This window comes from Podarcis gaigeae, assembly GCF_964106915.1.
Source record: "Podarcis gaigeae genome assembly, chromosome: 9".
Taxonomy (NCBI): Eukaryota; Metazoa; Chordata; class Lepidosauria; order Squamata; family Lacertidae; genus Podarcis; species Podarcis gaigeae.
The window spans coordinates 43,911,869-43,925,790 of record NC_139685.1 but is presented as its reverse complement, the minus strand read 5'-3'; the positions used below and the strand labels follow the sequence as shown (position 1 = coordinate 43,925,790).

Sequence of the window (13,922 nt, the reverse complement as noted above, 5' to 3'; positions counted from 1 at the left end):
CTCTATTAGCTAGAGTGGTACCTCAGGTTAAGAACAGTTTCAGGTTAAGAACAGACCTCCAGAACAAATTAAGTTCTTAACCCGAGGTACCACTGTATCTCTCCCCAATCTCCTGTAACTTGTTGGGAAAGAACAGACAGCTTCTCCATTCTCTGCCACCATCCCAGTTGGGGAGAGTTTATAGTTTACATTGTTCTGAGTGAAATTAACCCCCTCCTAAAAAAGGTTCTTCTCCAGTCTGCCATTCTAGTTTCCACTAACTGCACCAAGACTCCTACAACATAGGGTGTCATCTGCTATATTCTAATTCTAGTATGTATTGCACCTGTACTTGTAATGAAGAGTTGAGACATGCACTTGGAGTTAACTATGGCCACAGCTTGTATTTAAGTACAACAGTGGCAGGTGTAAGATTCAAGCAGAAAATGCTATGGGCTGTGCAGAGACTAGTTCAACCCTCCATAACCTAACCAGATGTTTTGGACTACCACTCCCATCTGCCCCAGCCAGCATGGCTAGTGGACAGGGATGGTGGGAGTTGTAGGCAGGGGTGGATCTACTATGAAACTAATGAATCTGAAGCTTCGGGGCCCCTAATCCCCTAGGGGGCCCTGAAGCAACTTTAGTCCACATTGCTTACAATTTTTGGGTCTAGGAGACTCAATTTTAATGGTGCAACTCAAATTGATTCATCTTTTGTTATATATATTTCAACAATCCCAAAGTTTGAGAGTTAGTAGCACAGATGTTGTAAAGGTGTGGTGATCTGCCATGGAACACCAGCACTGAAGAAACCAGTGGTTACCCAGACCTCATTGCTGATTGCAAAGGGGCCCCCATGACAGTTCTATCTTCAGGGCCCCCAAAATGTAGGTCCGCCACTGGTTGTAGTCCAATGACATCTGGTCACCAGGTTGGAGAAGACTAGGGTTCTGCCCAGACACTGAGGTCCAGCACCGAGGGCCTTCTGGCTGTTCCCTCACTGCGAGAAGCCAAGTTATAGGGAACCAGGCAGAGGGCCTTCTCGGTAGTGGCGGCTGCCCTGTGGAACACCCTCACACCAAATGTCAAAGAGAAAAATAACTACCAAACTTTTAGAAGACATCTGAAGGCAGCCCTGTTTAGGGAAGCTTTTAATTTTTAATAGGTTATTGTATTTTAGTGTTTTGTTGGAAGCTGCCCAGAGTGGCTGGGGAAACCCAGCCAGATGGGCGGGGTATAAATAATAAATTATTATTATTATTATTATTATTATTATTATTATTATTATTATTATTATTTGAACCTAGCATTGTTTCCTTCTCCCCTATCTTTTTGGCCTTTCCATGATTCTGAGTGTGTGATCCATAAGAACATAAAAAGAGCTTGCTGGCCTATCTAGTCCAGTATCCTGTTCTCACACTGGCTAACCAGAAGCCTAGAGGAAGCCCACAAACAGGACCTGAGCACAATAGCACTCTCCTTCAGTGGTTTCCAGCAACTGGTATTCACAAGCATACTGCTTGTGACTGGAGAGTACTGAAGCTGATGCTTTGCCCTCCCATGGGTTCCAGCCCCTTGAAAGTGACAGTAACCCTTTTACCATAAACATGTCTCTGGATGCTCATCAATGTTTATGCTCAGCACCAAATTCATGCAATGCCTTGTCATTTAACCAAACTCCTCCATTGGTTGGTACCGCCATAATACTAGATGCCAAATCCGCCTGCTTTAACTGTGCATAGTAGGTGGATAGGCCTGCTTCGCTATGCCAATTTGATCTGCAGGTAAAAAAAATAATTCCTGCTCTAACCCTAAAGCAAGTAGCAAAATCTGCATGGGAATAACAGTTGGGTGAGAAGTAAGTGGGTGTCTGGATGATCAGAAAGAGGTGAATGGGCCTAAGTGATAGGTTTCTGTGCTCTTCTTTCTCTCGCCTCCATATTTGTTTGTGGGTGGGTGCACTGGTGTGTTCCATGCTTGCCCTGGCATGCCACATCCCTATCTCAGGCTGGCTGTGGTGCCATCCTCCACCCTGTAGCGTTCTGTGTTGGAAGGAGCGAAATAGTCAACAAATTTCTGTGTTTGTAAAAATCTGCATCTAAGAAGTGTTCAGTGCAAGCAAATTCAGGGTTGATGAATCCTTCTGAAATAATTTGGTGTGAGCAGATGGACCAAAATCACTTTCGTTCTGAGGACATGGTCCCCAACAGTCCTAATCAGAAGAAGTCACATCTACACCATTTAAAGCACGTGGCTTACCCCAAGGAATCATGGGAGCTGCAGTTTGCTATTGGTGCTAGAAACTGTAGTTCTATGAGGAGTAAGCTACAGTTCTCAGGGATTCTTTGAGGGAAGCCATGTGTGGTGTGGATGTGATGCATTCCTTTGCTATGGAATGCATTTCGCTTCTGTACAAAGCATGAGGCATTTTTGTTGAGTGATTCTGCAAATATTTTGTATGCCGGTATCTGCCAAGACTCATCTCCTTCTGTTCAGTTGGTTGGGGTGGATTTAGACAAACGTGTCACAGTTCAACTACACAAACCATGCTTTGGTGTTGCATGTGAACTACACCAATGGCGAATTGTGGTTCTGCCTCTGAAGTTAAGCAAACGTCTTCTTGGCTGTTACCTGACCTGATTACCTAGCAGCCCTATATATGTCCCCCTTGAGTTCCTTTGGAGTAAGGGCAGGGCACAAATGTGGCGTAACAAGTGAGGGTTATGATGCAAATAATTATTAAGGTGTACAGCATGTTAGCCTATGATGTAACCACATTCAGTTCTTCTCATGCAGTAACAAATGTTCTGATCAGACAGCATGTCTTCAAGAGAGGTTCAACCCCCAGAACCTCCTATTAGAAATTGATTACCAGCAACATGGTTTCTGGTGCTTATATATTTGATTTTTATTTAAGAATTTAATATCCCACCTCATTCCTAAGATTCCTGGAAGCGTGCAAACAAATGAAGATCAATATTCATAAAGCATAATGGACATTAAAGAGCAACAACAGAAGCAAGTAAATCCGTTTGAACTTCCACCTTACCCATTAAAAGCCCTTCTGCGTAAAGATGCTTCGCTAGATTATCTGAAAGCCTACGAAGTTGCAAACAGGTGTGAGCTCCATAGGCAGCTGCCTTCCTTGAATAGAGACTTCTGTTGAGAAGGTCCTCTTTGGCTTATGATGAGCAGAAATTTGGATACACTTCTGTTTTTCCATAATGATCCTCTTAATGGAATGTTCTGGATAAATAATAAGAACAGCCCTATTGGGTCAGATCAAGGGGTTCATGTTGTCCAACATTTTGTGCCTGCCAGAGAAGCACACAAGCAGGGCGTGAAAGCAACATTCTGGACTTCAGTGATGCTCTATGCATAGGGCTGCCTTTGAAGTCTGCCTACAAACTTCACCTGGTTCACAAATCCAGCCGTCAGAATGCTTGTGGGGATTGATTATATTCCACCAAACTACCATCAGTTGCCTTGGTTGCCATTTGTTTCTGGGCTCAAGTTAAAATGTACCCTTTAAAGACCTGAACAGTTTGGGACCAAGTTCTACATTTAAGAAGAATAATAATTTGAAGGTTCCTTGTGGCACAAGTACTTTTGATGAAGGATGTTAGTAGCAGTGTCAGAGAACGTCGCAAAATATGGTGGGAGGTATCTAATTAGGATGAGTTTGTCAGATACTACACATTATACAATTTGCGTTGAAGCATTGTACACCTTTGTTATCTCAAGAAAATACATTGCTGCAAATTTTAGGTATTGTGGTCTTCCAGACCATGTCCCCACCCCCAGTTGTACTTATTAATGCAGTTGTAGTGGTGACTTTGACCATCACTTGCAGAACTGAAAAATGCACAATATAAACAGTACTTGGAAGGGGAGGGGGATAACCAAAGCTTTGCAGGCTTTTCAGACAAATGAATGTGTCTCTAAAGCTTCTTTAAAAAAAAAAATCTGAGTCTGTTTTGTGCAATTGCTGTGCAGCAACAGCTTCCCTCCCTCTTTCTCTCTTTTGAATGCAGACAGTGGCTTGACCAAACTGTCTGATCCACTCCATTTTCTGTCTCTGTCCCCTGTGTATTGCTTCTGTTACTGTATGAATATGGAGCAGTTGAAGTCACTGACTTGGCTGAAGGCCACTTTGTGCTCTGTGTATAGCTTCTGTGAAGACCACTTTAATGAACAGTATGATGATGTGATTCAGAGATAAGCAGAGATTCAGCTTGGATGAACGGTATGTTATTCTCTTTCTATCTTGCTTTCTTCGCTGCTTCAAAACCCTGCTTAAATACTTGATATCATCTATTTTTCCACTCTTTTCTCCACCCCTTTGCATCTCTCTTTCTCTCTCTCTGGAATCATTTTCCTTTCTTCCTTGTTAGGCAAACTGATGCTGCTTTGATAGCTAAAGGTCTGCCTCTGTTAAGTAACATCCGTTGCTCGAAGAAAAGTCTTGTTCAACAGTCTTGTAAGTTAAGATTGGTAGACGATCACCGTGTAATATATAGTATAATAATCCATGTAAGCCATTTTGCAGCCCCTAGATCCATTGGTATGAAATAAATATAGATGTAAATAAAGTATTGCATTATAACTGAGCTTATGACTTTCCTATTTATACACGGCTTTGAGTTTTTATGTAGTAGGTTTGTAAATACCGATTATTATACATGGATGTGTCTGATTCTACTAAGACAAGAAGCATCAAATTCATGAATCCCTGGATGTTATGTGGCTTGTGGCGAAACACAAACTTGTAGTGCAGTCTTATGCTGGGTTTGTTCACAGTTGGCCCATTGTAGCCAATGGTGTTTACTCCCGCATGAGTGTTTGGATCACAGCCTTAAAGAAATAGGACGTTGCAACTTTACTTCCAGCTTTTGAACATGTGTGCCACCACTGAAATAGATAAATGGAGATTTTCTGAGCATTTAAAAAAAAACAAATGTTTAAACCATGGATCGTTCATTACATAAAGATATCAGTGGATCTACTTGGAGTTATGACTTAGTCAGATACTACTTTGAGAAATTTTGTCATTTTGGAATACTTTTAATATTTCTTTTCATGTCATTGAAAATTATTCCTACATATATTAATCCTGTTATCCTGTCTTGGTTAACTGTTTTAGTGTTTACACATTTTATTTCTTAACCGTAAGTAATAGTTAATACTGGCTCTGTGTGTGTGTGTGTGTGTGTGTGTGTGTGTGTGTGTGTTTGTTTGTTTGCTTCAGTCTCACTAGTCTTTACATCTAGTGTAAAGTGGACTGTGTTGTCCTAACAGGGAACACGAAGGATCATATAGAGGTTACAGTTGCACTGGACAAAAATCTAAAAATCCATCCAGTGATTGCTTTAATGTATCTTGGTGTTGAGTTGTTATTGATGATGGTGGGCTTAGAATGGGGAAACCACTTACTGAGCATAAAGTGCGGTTCTTGTTGGACCCTGGACTAGCCATTTTGTCTCAAGGTAATCATTATTGATGTAAACCCCCCAAAACGTATTTTCTGTAGTTAAGTTTTTACCTCTATCTTCAGTACATTTTATTTTGTTTTATTGCCACAGCTAGTGGCTGATGCAAATAAAGATTCTTCTGATTCAAGGTGATCATGAGAACAGAAGTAGCATGTGCTGTGCTGAGCTTCTTGATAAGAGCTGTTCGACTGTGGAACAGAATCCCATGAGAGGTAGTGGACTCTCCTTCCTTGGAAGTTTTTAAGCAGAGGTTGGATCTGCCATATATGATTTAGTTGAGGTTCCTGGACTAAAGGGGGTTGGACTAGATGACCCTAGGGACCCTTTTCAACTCTACAATTCTGTGTAGATTAAAAAAATGAAATAATGCCATCAGTTTGCACAGCATAAGGCTTTTATTTTTTAAAGTAAAGTAAGCAAATAGATACTGAGGGCTTTCTGTTTATATCTTTGCATTTTTGGACGATGCCTACCATGGGAGATGGATGTGTCTGAGATTTTTGTTCTAAAGCATTAAAGTCACATTGCAGTAGATTGCCTCATCTAAACACAGGGAACACCATTTACACAATTCTTTGTTTATTATGACAGCTGTTAAAGCTCCAGATAAAAAACTGGTAAGCATCTGCCTTGGATAATTATGACTAAAGCTAATGATTTAACAGTGATTAAAGCAGAGACTCAAAGTGTAGCTAACTTTGAAAAAGGGCCTTTTTAAAATCATTGGAACTGTGCACTTGTTTATGTTGGAAGTTTGCAACTTCCTACGTCTACTGCGCCTTGTTCTAGATGAGTTATGATTTTTCATCTGTGGCTGCTAATTCGTGTTAAGAGTTCAGATCATTCAGTATTTTTAAAGAAAGTAGATTGTCTTCCTTTCTGTGCTCCAGTGACAAACCTCTGTGCAGTTTTGTTGGCATTTGTTCTACAGATTGGTGATGGCGTTGGAAAGTAGAGGAGAAGCCATTTGCTCCGTTTTAAGACATTGAGTATTTAAAAAGAGGTGATGCTGGTAGCTTTCGCAAATGATGTGTCATCTTGTATCAAACTGAGCCCTATTGTCAGGCCTCGCTGAACCTTCTTGCCTCCCACCTGCAGATTTTGCTGCAAGAAAAGCTAAAGTTGACTGGCTCTCTAATTGATATCTAGGTAACTGTAACATGAAAAATAAAGTTTAACATAACTTATTGATGAATAAGCAATGTGACTTGGCCATCCTATGGAATTCAGATCAATTTATTCTCTAGTGACATGTTGATAAAGTGAGAATGACTGGAGAATTCGCGTTCTGGCATTTGATATCTGTGGGTTCTGGCAGATGCTACAAGGGTTCTGTGGAAACTGCCATGATGTGAAATTGCAGAATCTGGTTGCTGTGTGCTAAGATGGATGCAGAAATAGACCATAAGGATCCCTGACCTCTTTGCCCTACATCAGCTATTCTGGATGACAACGTCGCCCTTTGTATTTTTGCTAGTCTTGGAATTACGTAGTTTGCTATCTGTGTCTGGGCCATCTTTGCTCAGGGACTGTGACAAAAAACAATTGCCAGAAATAGGCACTACAACATTATGTAATGCTCTGGCAAGTGCAATTTTATATTAATTTCAAATGATACAAGTTGCTGGAGCAGAGGGGGAGTCCATCTTAAATTCATTTGCTTTTTTGATTCCCCTCCCCCTTGATTAACAGGGGGGTTTTTCCCTCACAGAAGTGACCATGGTACCCTTGGTTAAGTTTACTATAGAAACCTATAAAGATCAACAAAGCAACTGGGATATATGACTGCAAAACTAAATCAGTTTGTTTGTGGACCATATTGAGCAATGTGCGGAGGATGTTTCAGCAGGAAGTCTAAAAATATTTGTTAAAGTTTTTCTCCAGAGAGACGCCTCAGAATGTCAGGAAAATGAAACATGTGTTTGCAGGGTACAGGTACTTGAAATTTTGTCTGGCAAAAATCAGGTTTGGTATCTGCTTTGTGAGGAAAACGTAGATTTACAGCAGAAGTAGAGCGCCTGGGGCCCTTCACATGTTCTCTGTCCAGTGGTTAGACCAGATAGGAGTTTTATTCCAGCAATATCTGGCAGGCCACAGGTTGAGGGACCTGTGGCCCACTGGGTGTTACTGGGCTGCCACTAGTCTTCTGGAAGAATGTCATAAACTTTACTTCCCATGACGATTTACATAGCTTTAAGGCACTTAGGAGGAAATATGCATTAGAATGCAAAGCAAATTAGGACACAGCGACATGAAACAATGCTGTTAAATTAGACCTTACGTTTAGTGGAAGAATTCTGTACAAGAGTGTCCTGTGAAATAAAGTATCTTATTTGGAGATTGTTTCAGTAATTTAACTTGTGCAATAAATAATGTGTATTATCTGCTATAAAATATGGTGGACTCGCCAGTCAGCAGTGTTATAATGATTACAATGGTGAATAAGCTGTAAATAGTGGAATGCTGATTATGTAACTTTAGTAGAACATGCAAGTGTGTTTTTCTGCTAAAATTAGTGAAATCCATAAACTGCCTTGAAAACCTGGCTTAGAAATGGCATGTAATCAATTACGCCCCCCCTCCCCTCCCCACCCCTTTCTCTTTGCTTCTAGATGTTGCAGGGCAGTGTTTCAATGCTGTGTTTAGATGGTAAGCTGATTAGCCCTGTGCCAGGGGACTGGTGTAATGGGTTGCCATTCAGAGTGCACTGTGAAACCACACACACAAATTACCTCATCTCATTAGATGATCGAAACCTTGATTTGAGCGTTTCAAGATCATTTCATGAGCTCTATAGCAGGGAAGAGATACTAAAATTGTGATGGCTTCATTTACTTGAGCTTGTTAGATGTTTTCTTACAAGACAACAGCATAGGTTTAGTGACAAGTAGAGACAGTTTCGTGGAGGTGCTTGTTTGAAGAGTGAGGTTTTGATCTACATACAGTACAAGCTTAATGATTCCCAAAAGGCCAAATTTCTGAGAGTAATAAATGCTGTGTTCATTGAAGGCAGGGTTGGGGACCCAGTGACCCAATAGAATCTGGAGGGGCGCAGACTCTCCATGCCAGCTATGGGGTTTATTAAATGTTAAGTATTGAGGTTACATTTACGTTTGCGGTTTTGTGTGTGATGTTTTTTCCTTTCCCCTGGTTGCTCTTTTTGCAAACTTGAAAGGATCTGAGCTCCCGTGTAAAAGATCCAGAATTCATGTAGGTGCAAATAAGCACCTGCAGTTAGAGCACTTCAAATGGTAATGCTTTTGAGAAGCGTATTTCCCTGTTATTACTTGCCCCCAAGATACAACGTATATAGACAGGAATGCCACATGAACTCTCAGACCCCGCTTTCAGGAAGGTGATCTAAGAGAGTAATTTTTTTTTGGGGGGGGGGGTCTCGTGCTGCCTTCTCTCTCTCTCTCCTTCCCCCACCTTACTTCCCATTGCTTTTATCCATGTTGTGTGTGTTTGCAATTAGTTCATTGCAATTATCTTGTTTTGAGTGGAGACAGTACTGCATAATAGTTCATATTTTAAAAAGAGATGATTTCATAGATTGGCTAGACAAACAGACCTCAGCTAATCATTCCTAGGCATGGGCCAATTGCCTCAGCAATACCTAATCAAAATGGTCCTCTCCAGACTGGGTTTTCTTTGCAGTTGTACTTTGCAACATGTCATTGATGATATGATACTACTTTAGAGGTGGATTTATACTTGACCATCCACACCTCATCCTGTTTTATTAGTTATTCTGCAATGCTTCGGCAGTGTCATTGCATTTTGGAGGGGGGGGGGTAGTCATAAACCAGAACATGTGTGGTATAAGAGTTACAGGATTTCAGCAGGAAGTTATGGGACATGAATTAATTGGAAACGAAGCATTATGTCTGCCCCAAAACATTTGGGTGGGCAAACACTATTGAATGCTGGCTGGGGTATTACCGCCTGATGCCAACTTGAACACCAATAATGAACACACAATAAAAAGGATATCTGAAGGTGCCTATTGTCACTGTAATTAATTGTTGAGTTGGCTTCCCAAACAGGGCAGAAACAGCCTTAAGGCAAGGTGGTATAAGGCAAAACAAGCCAAATATATGCTAAAATGAAGAAGCTGGCCTGTACCCGACCCCGCAGCATAATTAAATTATTGACACTGAAGCTGTTGCAATATTCAACCACTGCCACTCCATAGTTCCATAGTACTTGTATTGAAGGAACAGACCTTGTTGATGGGTTGTTTGCAATTCGAAGCAAAAGGCAGGAGTGGCGGACATGACTTTTAAGCGATTGGCATCGGTTGCTTTGGAATAGTAATGTCAAATTCATATAAGTGAGCTGTGCGAATGAGAAGGTAGCACAGTTGGCAGCAAGTGAAGACTTGTCTCACCAGGGTGGACTGCAAAGAATCTATTTTAACCTCTAAGTGGTTTTCTGTGGCTAAAGGGAGCACAGGAATGCAGCTTGGAATCCAGCATTTAAATTTAAAAATGTGTGTGTGTCGCTATCTGGAATATCTCTGATCCTCTCGGGCTGGCCAGATCTGAAACTTTGTTCTGCTGTGAGAAGATGCAGCGCCTTAGCTGGGAAAGGCAAGCTTACTGAGGCTAGCGGCATCTGTTTCTCCTTTCAGAGAAGCATGCGACTAAAGAAGTGTGAAGAAAGTGCTGGGTTTTCTTGCCAAAATTCACAAGCGTCAGGATTGAGACCATCTGCCAAATGTTGTGAGCAGCGGTTTTAAGAATAAATGATCAGAATGAGTCAAAAGTGTTGAGGCAAAATGTGTCTTTGTTTGGTTTGGGGCTGAAATTTGTGCTGTGTAATGCTCGCTTTGGCAAAAGTGTTCAATGTTGTGAATGCTTGTATATTTATGTATTTGTTCATGTATCAATTCTGTATACTAACAGAGAATTTGTTCTCCCAGTGTGGATCCTTTTGTAACCAAAATGGCGGCATCCATGCACAAGAATTAGATACTAGCCTGCTGGGAAGGGGAAGCTTGGGCAAGATGCTCTCAGTGGGTCCCCACCTTAAGCAGCTCCATCTCCTACTTTGCCACTGGTAACTGCAACCCTTTTGTTTGGCCTTTCCTTCTGTTCCCAGTCCACACAACCACCCAGAAAGAAAGTGCAAGGCAACAATTGTATGCTGCTGTACCACCATATTTTATTCTGGAGAAGAAAGGTGAATAGAGCCTGGAGGTTCTGGGAGTCAGGAGTACCTGCAGTGTTGTGAAGTTTAGCAGGTGCCCAACAGTGCTGACCCCCAACGCTGGCCTTGGGGAGTGCCAAGGTTTGCAGAAGGATTACAAAAGCAAAAACTGGTAGGTGGGAACCTAAAAATAGGCCCAGTGATCACAGAATGCTAACTTAGTGTTGTGGGGGAATTTGAGAATGAGGTGTATGTGGGGAAGACTGGATTGGACTATCCTAGGAAGAGCATGGCTGTATGGAAGCTGAATGAGGACACTCTGCCCTGCTGCCTCATTTGAACCTGGTATTAAAGTATATCTTCCAGTTATCCATACTTGACTGGCAATATACTAAGGCTTTTAAGTGTTGGGAAATACATTTGTATAATATGTTTGACATATCTTTTTTCAAATGGTTTGTTTTTTAAATAACTCATCTCTATAACCTACCATGGGGACTTTTTCAGGGGGTGGAAGGACAAGATACTGTATCCTTAATCTCACCTGGAAACTGTTTCAGTGTGTGCAGTAAAAAGGCTTATGTTAGGTATGTTGGTACAAATTCCATTTTGTATATCTTTAAGGGCCTTTTAGGCTGCTTGTGATATGCACGTGTGGATGTTAGTACGAGATTGAAAGGGAACAGGAGTCCTTTCTGGTTGCTGGCCTTACAGAATCAGAAAGTACAGCTAGTTCTGTGAGCTCTACACGGGCGAAATAATCTTGAAGATGAGTTCAGGCAACTACCAGTGTTCAGGACTGTGAAGAATGTAAACCTAAACTTTGTTGCTATATTATTATGTTTTCACATGTGTACATTTGTCCTAAGAAGCCCAGTCGACATGCTATGTGTATAACTGGCAATGAGCCAAAACATTTAGCCTCAAGAAGCCCCCAAGCAATAAAAGCTAGATTTTTAAAAAATGCCATTGGGAGTTGCTTCTGAGGTAAATGTAAAGGCAAATGGGGGTAAGCTAAAGCAGCCAAACATGATGTGACAGAGCACTGACAACAACAAAGGAAACATGAAGGCATGGTTCTTCTGCGGCTCATAAATTAAACGTGGGCCTCTAATGCTGAACGGGAGAAAGGAGATGAATAAGAAGTGTTCAGGAATACTTGTATATTTGGTGAGGGACTCATGTGCATTACTATTTTTAGTAGCATTAATGCACAGAGGTGTCCTTTATATCACAGGAGAGTGCAGTACACTTCCCTTCTCTTAGATTTACTGTTGCCAAATGGCAGAAAGCTCTGTATGTTGAAAGGCAGTTGGAACAGAAGCCAAGGACTGGAGTTGGAGTCTGGGTCAGGAGGTCCACATTTTAATCAAAGATGCCTTTTGTGTAACCGTTTTCATCCATGACAAGGCACCTGCAAGCTTCCCAGAATGGTAAATTTAGTTTATAAGGCATAGAATTTATTGGTAGATTGTGGAGTCCAGCAGAAGTTAGCACAACTGCAGCCCCCTTTGGGCATTATTCATTTGATGACGGTCTCATAGGTAAGGGGAGTCTGTGCCTTTGCCCCTGGCAGTGTATGGTTCCCTGCCCACCCCCCACGCCCCATAACCTACTTTGTGCACAGACGCCTTCTTAGGGGAAGATTACACACATAGAATTTCCTTCAGTCTTTCATGCATAGATGTTGGGAGTGTGGGGCCAGGGAACTACATAATACCAGGGGTCAGGCCGATGGGGTGGCAAAGTCACTGCCCCTTCTTTCTGTGAAGCCCTCTACATGCAAATGGCTGTGAGTAAGTGGTCTTTTTCCCCCTTTTCTACCCAACATGATTAGTTCCTGGCCTTCCTTCCTAACTTTCAGTGTACACTATTAATTTTTAACTCAGTTTTGTGAGTGCTAATCCAACACTAGAACCTTATTTCATGTTAACATTATTTGCCAGTTAAAGTAGCACCTAGTATCTCTTGTCTTGTGCTAAGTATCCTCTGGTTTTGTATGTCTCCTTAAAGGCATGTGGGGGAGAGCAGGATATCCTTTTTCAGTTATTCCTTGGCCTTATGGCAGCATAGGCTCTAGTCTCAGGATGGAAGTGAAAAGCGTGTTCTGAACTTCTCCAAGCACACTTTGGCTCACAGAACTAAAGAGGCTCTTAGCTGCTCTTTTGCCGGGTGTCAAATAAATGAATTTGACACTGGGAAACCTTAAAACTGAGCAAAGAGGGAGCTACATAAAGGAAAGGCAGTGCATGTTTCCACCAGCCTTCTCTTGTGAGATTAAATAAATGAAAAGTGGAAAACAAGAAATGTACTTACTACAATTGTACCCTGGTCCCCGTCCCCCCTCCGGGGAGTACAGAGTGGCTTACATATGGTTCTCTGTGGACTCTCTTCCCCACTTAGCTCCAGTAGCTGAACTGAACCACATCCATTCAGACCATCCTCTTTTCAGGAAATAATTGCCAACATTTGCAAGCAATTAAAACTTTCCTGCAGGACTGCATATGAAATATAAAACGTATGCTGTATGTAGAGATGTAGGGTTTTTTTAAAGCAATAATTATAATAGAGAATCCATAGAAAGATACAAATCAACAAAATAAGAGTTTTGGCATTAAGCTTTATAGGTTTACTGTGCATGACAACTGCCTGTGTTCACTGTCCTCCCCCCCCCCCCTTCACAGCACAAAAATAGTATTTGGTATGCAAGGATAAAATCAGCTTTAGGCAGTTTGTTCACCAGTGAAATAAGTACCTCTTTCCTTTACATTAAATCATTCTGAATGCATACAATTGCTGTTATTTTCATTCTATTGTGTCTGCTTCCTGTTGGTCAAAGGTTACTAGAATAGGGTGGTGTATAACGAGATGGAAAGCTGACAGGAAGACTTAACACTGTGCTTATTTTGGGGTAGACACAACTACTGAAATGGTCGGGATTTTGTGGCTGTGCTGAAAACAAAATGAGGTACTTTTATTATCCAGTCTCAAGGTCCTTTTGTACATATGCACAGTCCTGTTTTTAAACTTGTTTCAATGGCAAATAAAAGCAACTCTAAAGTTACTTTATTTAATAGGAAAAAAATGTATTTTAGAAAATTACGGTTAACTTTTCCTCCTAAGCAATTCTGTTTGGTTTAATGATATATATTGGGTCTTTTTTAAATAGTCACTGTTCAGACTTCAAGAACAGTCCTTTGTTGATAGTGTGTAATACAACTGCCTTGGAACCTGAAAGAACACTTTCAAAAAGTACAGTAATGTCCCCCTTTTAATGTTTGTTGTTGAATAACAGTG

At 41.2% G+C, this 13,922-nt stretch overlaps 1 protein-coding gene across 4 annotated transcripts in view; it reads left to right on the top strand.

The window, feature by feature from the left end:
* The window catches only part of GAB1 (GRB2 associated binding protein 1), an 81,169-nt gene that overhangs the window by 32,283 nt on the left and 34,964 nt on the right, over positions 1-13,922 (top strand). The window contains exon 1 of one of the 4 annotated variants that reach the window (XM_083755671.1): positions 4,180-4,228. The exons of 2 other annotated variants lie outside the window; for them this stretch is intronic. The gene's annotated coding sequence lies outside the window, so the exon portion shown is untranslated. Of the gene's footprint in view, positions 1-4,179; positions 4,229-13,922 lie in introns of those variants that run through there. One more of the 4 variants, XM_083755670.1, reaches the window with a different exon arrangement.